Genomic DNA, 9449 nt, shown 5'->3' on the forward strand with positions numbered 1-9449 from the left:
CTGAGAGGGAGATGGATATTAAATTATTTTAGAACTGTTATAAATGCTGAGAGGACATTATAGTAATTATATTCATTTTTGTTACCAGTAATCATTGAAAATGAATCTTTAATCTTTTCCAGGCCACATACCTGATATGAGCATGATGTGTACTCATATTATTTAATATATTCTACTATAAAATTTGATATGCATGATATTTAGGCTTCAAAATTATTTCTGGAAGTGATTAATAGCTCTATAGAAATTTTTGAGGCGTTAAAATGAAAGTGCTACACTGATTTTTTAGTATACTGGCCTTTTTCAAAGCCATCTTCAGGAGAAAACACCAGAGGTCAGGATGGAAAAGTGTAAATTTAAATAAGAAATAAAATATCTGTATATTGAGCAGGCATCACATATGCTCAAACAAGATGACTCAGCATAGCTTTAATCTCTTCTTTAAAGGAAATTTATGACTATAATACAAATCAATCTTATTTTTATATGAGCAATTTAAAAAGAGAATGAAGGCAATAATACTGACCCTTGGAACAATATGGTTGCTATTCTTTACTTAGGCTTCTCTGGTTTTATTTCTTGCTAAGTGACCCAGTGATACAAAGACAACACAGCAATTTTTTATTTTTATTATGCAACAATTCATATTACATAGAGATATTGTCATTGAAAAAATTGGTTTGTCCCTCCAGATGCAATAACAAACTGACAACTTTTATGATGAACTTCTTACCAAGCTCCTGTTCTAGTCCTAAATTACTGGAAACTGAAAAATACACAATTATATTTATTAGCAATAGTCCTTGTTTATTGGATATTTCCATCTCTGGTTTTATTCTAATCTATTTGTCGATCATAATTGCCTACAATTTATTGAGACACATGAGACATGCCACCTTATTTGGGACCATATATTATAAAATAGCTTTAGCATAGTTTAAAAGACCCAATTGAAATGGCTCAGTGGTATGACTATAAATTACAGTGGAAGTCCAAACTGCTTATGGCCACTGGAAATCTCTCTCATTTAATATTCAACCTACCATTTGCATAATTTCAAGTTAAAAATACAAAATGGTCCCATGGCATCACATTTGCTGGAATTGTGTATAAAGCCATTTAAAAATTATGTGATAAGTTAGTAATTTTAAAATAAAATCTATAATTTAACTGAATCATAATAAATCTACCCCCTCGTTACTGCATTTTAGACAGGCACACATTGTTTTATGATAGCACTGTAAAAGTGAAAGGACTGCAGTATGTTTTTAAAGTGCAACAACTAAGAGCAGAGGTAATTAGCTTACTGCAGATTTAAAATGTGACTATTTTAATGGCCTTCAGCCATCCCCAAAGTAATTAAAGAGAAAAATTTTGAAGCTGACACTGTCAGTAAGTGAGCAGTCCCTAATTTAAAAGGTTATAGGTATTTCCATGCTTCCACATTCAAAATCTCTTCAAAAATAAATTACTTAAGGTTTAACAAAAATCTTTAAATTTTAGTCTCTAGGAAATGTTACTAGTTAGTTAATTGTAGTTGTAGTAAATGTTACTACTTAGTTAATTCAAAACTTTTATTTTCATAAATTTTGAGTATGGAAGCATACTCAAGAACTGAACTGGAGAATTTAAAACATTTAATCTGAATCTTGGGGAAAGGGGAATCCCCCTTTGCTTTGCTAGATGGACTTAGAATTCAGGAAATAATTTGAGTGTATGTGTTTAAAGAAAGAAAAGTTGGGAGGAGGAGTGGCTGCAAGTCACAGTGAATATTTGAAAAAAGAGTATTTAGCACTGCAAAAAGCCAGCATGGCTTCCTTAAAAAAAAAACAATATCCCAAATAAAATCAGTTGGAAAAGGAAACAGACCATGGAGTACCTAATAAGTCTGGAATGAAAAATGAGAAAGCAGCAAACAGTGAAGAGTGTTGTGCCCAGGAGAAGGTTAATGCAGCAGGACCACAGTTTGTGAGTGGCGTGATTGTGAAGATTTTCAGCACCGAGCCTCTACCTAGCAGAAAACAAGTCAGCGATACTTTGGCAGCTATATCAGAAGTTGTTTATGTTGATTTGCTAGAAGAAGATACAGAATGCCATGCTAGATTTAAAACTCCTGAGGATGCTCAAGCAGTAATAAATGCATATATGGAAATTAAAAAGAAACACTGCTGGAAACTTGAGATCCTTTCTGGTGATCATGAATAGAAATATTGGCAGAAGATTCTGGTAGATAGGCAGGCCAAACTTAATCAGCCTCATGAAAAGAAAAGAGGCACTGAGAAGTTAATCACCAAAGCTGAAAAGATTAGACTTGCAAAGACTCAACAAGAAAGTAGACACATTAGATTTTCTGAATATGACTGAAAAAACTTTTGGTTCACCTCTTAAAATTTCACTGGACTTGAGCTAATCTTATGAAATCCATTTTTATTATGGTAGTAATGAATAATGAATGTTTTTCTAAAACCTACGTTTAATTAAAAGAAATGTCTTTGCTTCTTAACTTTAAGACCTTTTTCTATAGACAAGTACATTGTATACTACCGTTTTTCACTGAACATTTTATTTGTTGAAATTATCTTACAGAAAGCAATCTCAAAGCAATCTTAAAAGATAATAAATAGGCGGAGCCAAGATGGCGGCGTGAGTAGAGCAATGGAAATCTCCTCCCAAAACCACATTTATCTATGAAAATATAACAAAGACAACTCTTCCTAGAATAAAGACCAGAGGACACAGGACAACATCCAGACCACATCCACACCTGCGAGAACGCAGCCTCACAAAGGGGGTAAGATACAAGCCCCGGCCCGGCGGGACCCAAGCACCCCTCCCCCCAGCTCCCAGTGGGAGGAGAGGAGTCAGAGTGGGAGGGAGAGGGAGCCCAGGACTGCTGAGCACACAGTCCCAGCCATCCAGACCAGAGCGCAGACACAGTGCATGCACGGGGCCCTGGATACTAGGGGAACGGGGCAGCAAGAATGGTGAGCAGGTACGGGAAGATGGCGCCAGAAGACAAAAGAAAAGTGAGTGGCCATTTTTTTTTTCCTTTCTTTTTTTTTGTTGTTTTGTTGTGGTGAGTGCTTTTTGAAACTCTTAAAGGCACAGGGACCCCAATACTAGGGAAACAGGGCAGCAAGACCAGTGAGCGGGTATCGGAGGCTTGTGCCTGAGAACAATAGAAAAGCAAGCGGCCATTTTTTTTTTGTTGTTGTTGTTGTTTTGTTTTGGTGAGCGCTTTTTGGAAGTCTTAAAGGGATAGGGACCCCAATACTAGGGAAACAGGGCAGCAAAACTGGTGAGCGGGTGCACGAGGCTGGCACCGGAGAATAAAGAAAAACAAGTGGCCATTTTTTTTTTTTCATGGGTGCTTTTTAGAAGTCTTAAAGGGACAGAGCAGGACACTTAGTCCAGAGGTAGGGAATCCAGGGATCGCTGGGCTCTCTAATCCCCTGGGCTGCAGGGAACACTGAGGCCCCGTACGGAGATAAAGAGCCTCCCAGCCGCTCCCCCTCCAATGTGACTCCACCACTTTGGAGCAACAGCCCCAGCCAGGCCATGCCGACAGCAAGAGTGGAGATAAACTTCATAGAAGCTGGGCAGGAAGCAGAAGCCCTGTCTGCATGCAGCTATGCAGCACAAGCCACTAGAGGTCACTGTTCTCCCAGGAGAGGAAGGCCACAAACCAACAAGAAGGGAAGTTCTTCCAGCTATCACTTGTCCCAGCTCTGCAAACTATTCCTATCACCATGAAAAGACAAAATTACAGGCAAACCAAGATCACAGACACACCAGAGAAGGAGACAGACCTAACCAGTCTTCCTGACAAAGAATTCAAAATAAAAATCATAAACATGCTGAAAGAGATGCAGAAAAATATGCAAGAGAATTGGGATAAAGTCCAGAGGGAGATCACAGCTGCCAGAAAGGAGATTACAGAAATGAAACAAACTCTGGAAGGATTTATAAGCAGAATGGATAAGATGCAAGAGACCATTGATAGAATTGAAACCAGAGAACAGGAACACATAGAAACTGATGCAGAGAGAGATAAAAGGATCTCCAGGAATGAAACAATATTAAGAGAACTTTGTGACCAATCCAAAAGGAACAATATCCATATTATAGGGGTACCACAAGAAGAAGAGAGAGGAAAAGGGATGGAAAGTATCTTGGAAGAAATAATTGCTGAAAACTTCCCCAAACTGGGGGAGGAAATAATCGAACAGGCCACGGAAATACACAGAACCCCCAACAGAAAGGATCCAAGGAGGACAACACCAAGACACATAGTAATTAAAATGGCAAGGATCAAGGACAAGGAAAGAGTTTTAAAGGCAGCTAAAGAGAAAAAGGTCACCTATAAAGGAAAACCCATCAGGCTAACATCAGACTTCTCGACAGAAACCCTACAGGCCAGAAGAGAATGGCATGATATACTTAATGCAATGAAACAGAAGGGCCTTGAACCAAGGATACTGTATCCAGCACGACTATCATTTAAATATGATGGCGGGATTAAACAATTCCCAGACAAGCAAAAGCTGAGGGAATTTGCTTCCCACAAACCACCTCTACAGGGCATCCTACAGGGACTGCTCTAGATGGGAGCACCCCTAAAAAGAGCACAGAACAAAACACACAACATATGAAGAATGGAGGAGGAGGAATAAGAAGGGAGAGAAGAAAAGACTCTCCAGACAGTGTATATAACTGTCGCGCGCCCCGTCCTCGCCGGCAAGAACAGCACGCAACAACAGCAGGATTCTTCTGCAGAAAGCTTTATTCTTCAGCTCTTTGTGAAACAAATGAGTTGGGCAGGACCCAGAGGGGAAGGAGAGGCTTGCTTATATAGTTCTCATGCTCTGACCTGGTTGGTGCGGCTCCATATGCCTTATTAGCATAACCATTTGGTGGGTCTCATTGGTCCTTATGCCAAGGCGCAATTAGCATGTAGTTTAGTGGTGTGGGATGATTTGTCATTAGGAAGTTCGGGGCCTTCCGGCTGCCCTGCATTGGGCGTTATTTTCTGAGCGCGGCTGCCAACATATAACAGCTCAATAAGCGAGCTAAGTTAGGCAGTAAGATACTAAAGAAGCTAACCTTGAACCTTTGGTAACCACGAATCTAAAGCCTGCAATGGCAATAAGTACATATCTTTCAATAGTCACCCTAAATGTAAATGGACTTAATGCACCAATCAAAAGACATAGAGTAATAGAATGGATAAAAAAGCAAGACCCATCTATATGCTGCTTACAAGAAACTCACCTTAAACCCAAAGATAAGCATAGACTAAAAGTCAAGGGATGGAAAAACATATTTCAGGCAAACAACAGTGAGAAGAAAGCAGGGGTTGCAGTACTAATATCAGACAAAATAGACTTCAAAACAAAGAAAGTAACAAGAGATAAAGAGGGACATTACATAAAGATAAAGGGCTCAGTCCAACAAGAGGATATAACCATTCTAAATATATATGCACCCAACACAGGAGCACCAGCATATGTGAAACAAATACTAACAGAACTAAAGGGGGAAATAGACTGCAATGCATTCATTGTAGGAGACATCAACACACCACTCACCCGAAAGGATAGATCCACCGGGTAGAAAATAAGTAAGGACACGGAAGCACTGAACAACACAGTAGAGCACATAGACCTAATAGACATCTATACAACTCTACATCCAAAAGCAAGAGGATACAGATTCTTCTCAAGTGCACATGGAACATTCTCCAGAATAGAACACATACTAGCACACAAAAAGAACCTCAGCAAAATCCAAAATATTGAAATTCTACCAACCAATTTTTCAGACCACAAACGTATAAAAGTAGAAATAAATTCTACAAAGAAAACAAAAAGGCTCACAAACACATGAAGGCTTAACAAAATGCTCCTAAATAATCAATTGATCAACAAGCAAATTAAAAGAGATCAAGGAATATATAGAAACAAATGACAACAATAACATAAAGCCCCAAATTCTGTGGGACACAGTGAAAGCAGTCTTAAGAGGAACCTATATAGCGATCCAGGCACACTTGAAGAAGCAAGAACAATCCCAAATGAATAGTCTGATGTCACAATTATCAAAATAGACAAAAGAAGAACAAATGAGGCCTAAAGTCAGCAGAAGGAGGGACATAATAAAGATCAGAGAAGAAATAAACAAAATTGAGAAAAATAAAACAACAGCAAAAATCAATGAAACCAAGAGCTGGTTCTTTGAGAAAATAAACAAAATAGATAATCCTCTAGCCAAACTAATTAAGAGAAAAAGAGAATCAACACAAATCAACAGAATCAGAAATGAGAATGGAAAAATGATGACAGACTCCACAGAAATACAAAGAATTATTAAAGACTACTATGAAAACCTATATGCTAACAAGCTGGAAAACCTAGAAGAAATGGACAACTTCCTAGAAAAATGCAACCTTCCAAGACTGACCAAGGAAGAAACACAAAAGTTAAACAAACCAATTGTGAGCAAAGAAATTTTAACAGTAATCAAAAAAATACCCAAGAACAAAACACCTGGGCAGGATGGATTTACCTCGGAATTTTATCAGACAGACAGAGAAGACATAATACCCATTCTTCTTTAAGTTTTCCAAAAAATAGAAGAGGAGAGAATACTCCCAAACTCATTCTATGAAGCCAACATCACCCTAATACCAAAACCAGGCAAACACCCCACCAAAAAAGAAAATTACAGACCAATATCCCTGATGAACATAGATGCAAAAATACTTAATAAAATATTAACAAACTGAATTCAAAAGTATATCAAAAGGATGACACACCATGACCAAGTGGGATTCATCCCAGGAATGCAAGGATGGCACAACATTCGAAAATCCATCAACATCATCCACCACATCAACAAAAAGAAAGACAAAAACCACATGATCATCTCCATAGATGCTGAAAAAGCATTTGAGAAAATTCAACATCCATTCATGATAAAAACTCTCAGCAAAATGGTAAAAGAGGGCAAGTACCTCAACATGTAAAGGCCATATATCATAAACCCACAGCCAACATTATACTAAACAGCGAGAAGCTGAAAGCTTTTTCTCTGAGATGGGGAACTAGTCAGGGATGCCCACTCTCCCCACTGATATTTAACATAGTACTGGAGGTCCTAGCCACACCAATCAGACAAAACAAAGAAATACAAGGAATCCAGATTGGTAAAGAAGAAGTTAAACTGTCACTATTTGCAGATGACATGATATTGTACATAAAAAAACCCTAAAAACTCGACCCCAAAATTACTAGAACTGATATCGGAATACAGCAAAGTTGCAGGATACAAAATTAACACACAGAAATCTGTAGCTTTCCTATACACTAACAATGAACCAATAGAAAGAGAAATAAGGAAAACAATTCCATTCACAATTGCATCAAAAAAGAATAAAATACCTAGGAATAAATCTAACCAAAGAAGTGAAAGACCTATACTCTGAAACCTACAAGTTACTCTTAAGAGAGATTAAAGAGGACACTAACAAATGGAAACTCATTCCATGCTCGTGGCTAGGAAGAATTAATATCATCAAAATGGCCATCCTGCCCAAAGCAATATACAGATTTGATGCAATCCCTATCAAATTACCAGCAACATTCTTCAACAAAATGGAAAAAATAATTCAAAAATTCATATGGAAACACCAAAGACCCCGAATAGCCAAAGCCATCCTGAGAAAGAAGAATAAAGTAGGGTGGATCTCACTCCCCAACTTCAACCTCTAGTATAAAGCCATACTAATCAAGACAATTTGGTACTGGCACAAGAACAGAGCCACAGACCAGTGGAGCAGACTAGAGACTCCAGACATAAACCCAAACATATATGGTCAATTAATATTCGATAAAGGAGCCATGGACATACAATGGCAAAATGACAGTCTCTTCAACAGATGGTGCTGGCAAAACTGGACAGCTACATGTAGGAGAATAAAACTGGACCATTGTCTAACCCCATATATGAAAGTAAATTCAAAATGGATCAAAGACCTGAATGTAAGTCATGAAACCATTAAACTCATGGAAAAAAACATAGGCAAAAACCTCTTAGACATAAACATGATTGACCTCTTCTTGAACATATCTCCCCAGGCAAGGAAAACACAGCAAAAATGAACAAGTGGGACTATATTAAGCTGAAAAGCTTCTGTACAGCAAAAGACACCAATCAATAGAATAAAAAGTTACCCTACAGTATGGGAGAGTATATTTGTAAATGACAGATCTGAGAAAGGCTTGACGTCCAAAATATATAAAGAGCTCACATGCCTCAACAAACAAAAATCAAATAATGCTATTAAAAAATGGGCAGAGGAACTGAACAGACAGTTCTCCAAAAAAGAAATACAGATGGCCAACAGACACATTAAAAGATGCTCCACATCACTAATTATCAGAGAAATGCAAATGAAAAACTACAATGAGGTATGACCACACACCAGTAAGGATAGCTGCCATCCAAAAGACAGACAACAACAAATGTTGGCGAGGCTGTGGAGAAAGGGGAACCCTCCTACACTGCTGGTGGGAATGTAAATTAGTTCAACCATTGTGGAAAGCAGTATGGAAGTTCATCAAAATGCTCAAAACAGACTTACCATCTGAACCAGGAATTCCACTCCTAGGAATTTACCCTAAGAATGCAGCAATCAAGTTTGAGAAAGACATATGCACCCCTATGTTTATCGCAGCACTATTTACAATGGCCAAGAATTGGAAGCAACCTAAATGTCTATCAGTAGATGAATGGATAAAGAAGCTGTGGTACATACACGCAATGGAATACTACTCAGCCATAAGAGGAGGGCAAATCCTACCATTTGCAGCAACATGGATGGAGCTGGAGGGTATTATGCTCAGTGAAATAAGCCAAGCGGTGAAAGAGAAATACCAAATGATTTCACTCATCTGTGGAGTACAAGAACAAAGGAAAAACTGAAGGAACAAAACAGCAGCGGAATCACAGAACCCAAGAATGGACTGACAGGTACCAAAGGGAAAGGGACTGGGGAGGATGGGTGGGTAGGGAGGGATAAGTGGGAGGAAGATGAAGGGGGGTATTAAGATTAGCATGCATGTGGGGGGTGGGAGGAAGGGGAGGGCTCTACAACACAGAAAAGACAAGTAGTGATTCTACAACATTTTGCTATGCTGATGGACAGTGTCTGCAAAGGGGTTTATAGCGGAGACCTGGTATACGAAAGTGACTAGTAAACATAATATTCTTCTTGTAAGTGTAGATTAAAGATAACAGACAAGAAAAAGAAAGAAAGAAATTACTCCCTGATAAGATAAAACTAACTGTAAATCAACGATTAATGCATGTTTAAATATCCTTAATTTTGATCACTTAAAGGTGTCAGATGATCAGCTATGGAGGTACACTTTTCTGATAATATTCCTTTC

The 9449-nt window shown here is 38.3% G+C and overlaps 1 pseudogene; it reads left to right on the top strand.

Moving 5' to 3' along the window:
- The first annotated feature begins 1716 nt into the window (after positions 1–1716).
- Positions 1717–2364, top strand: LOC108398699 (la-related protein 7 pseudogene; annotated as a pseudogene).
- Positions 2365–9449: the final 7085 nt, after the last annotated feature.

Source organism: Manis javanica, chromosome 13, assembly GCF_040802235.1.
Source record: "Manis javanica isolate MJ-LG chromosome 13, MJ_LKY, whole genome shotgun sequence".
NCBI classification, from domain to species: domain Eukaryota; kingdom Metazoa; phylum Chordata; class Mammalia; order Pholidota; family Manidae; genus Manis; species Manis javanica.